Source organism: Corella eumyota, unplaced genomic scaffold (genome assembly GCF_963082875.1).
Source record: "Corella eumyota unplaced genomic scaffold, kaCorEumy4.1 scaffold_304, whole genome shotgun sequence".
In the NCBI taxonomy this organism is placed as follows: domain Eukaryota; kingdom Metazoa; phylum Chordata; class Ascidiacea; order Phlebobranchia; family Corellidae; genus Corella; species Corella eumyota.
The window spans coordinates 12501-13616 of NW_027658323.1; positions in this window are offsets into that span (position 1 = coordinate 12501).

Sequence of the window (1116 nt, forward strand, 5' to 3'; positions counted from 1 at the left end):
GCTGGTCTCGCGACAAAGGTAGCAAACTTGTCGAATTTCGACAATTTTCCAAAACGTGCGTTTCTGTGCGGGAAATTGTTCATCGGGCGTCGGCCGATGTCGTGCGTCTTTGTCCGGGCGATTTTCGAAAGTCGCCGGACTTGTGTTTTTTACGCGCGCGCCGGTGGGCTGGTCTCGCGACAAAGGTAGCAAACATGTCGAATTTCGACAATTTTCCAAAACGTGCGTTTCTGTGCGGGAAATTGTTCATCGGGCGTCGGCCGATGTCGTGCGTCTTTGTCCGGGCGATTTTCGAAAGTCGCCGGACTTGTGTTTTTTACGCGCGCGCCGGTGGGCTGGTCTCGCGACAAAGGTAGCAAACATGTCGAATTTCGACAATTTTCCAAAACGTGCGTTTCTGTGCGGGAAATTGTTCATCGGGCGTCGGCCGATGTCGTGCGTCTTTGTCCGGGCGATTTTCGAAAGTCGCCGGACTTGTGTTTTTTACGCGCGCGCCGGTGGGCTGGTCTCGCGACAAAGGTAGCAAACATGTCGAATTTCGACAATTTTCCAAAACGTGCGTTTCTGTGCGGGAAATTGTTTATCGGGCGTCGGCCGATGTCGTGCGCCTTTGCCCGGGCGATTTTCGAAAGTCGCCGGACTTGTGTTATTCAAGCTCGAACGGTACTCGACAATTCTTCGAATGGCCTCCGACCTGAGGTCAGAGTCGCAGTAAAACAAACGAAGTACCCCAGAAAAAAGTTGAAAAAAAAAGCAACTCCGACCTGAAGTCGAAGTCGCCGTAAAAAATACCAAGTACTTTGAAAAAAAAGTGGAAAAAAAAAGCAACTCCGACCAGAGGTCGAAGTCGCCGTGCGCCCGCCCGTTCGCGGACAAATCGATAGATCTTGCGGCTTACTCTCAACAAATCGCAGTGAGAATACTGCTCTAGTGATTACGACACCGCGATCTTCATCTAGGTCGTTTGCAAATGATTTAGCACCCCGCCACTCGAGCAGAAAGCTTTACCCGTTTCGGGGCGACGCTTGCCGCGCCCGTGTTAGACAAGTATCCGGCATTGCCAGCGGCCCGGTGGCCGCCTAACTTTGCCTCTCGACGGCAAGACACAACTTTATC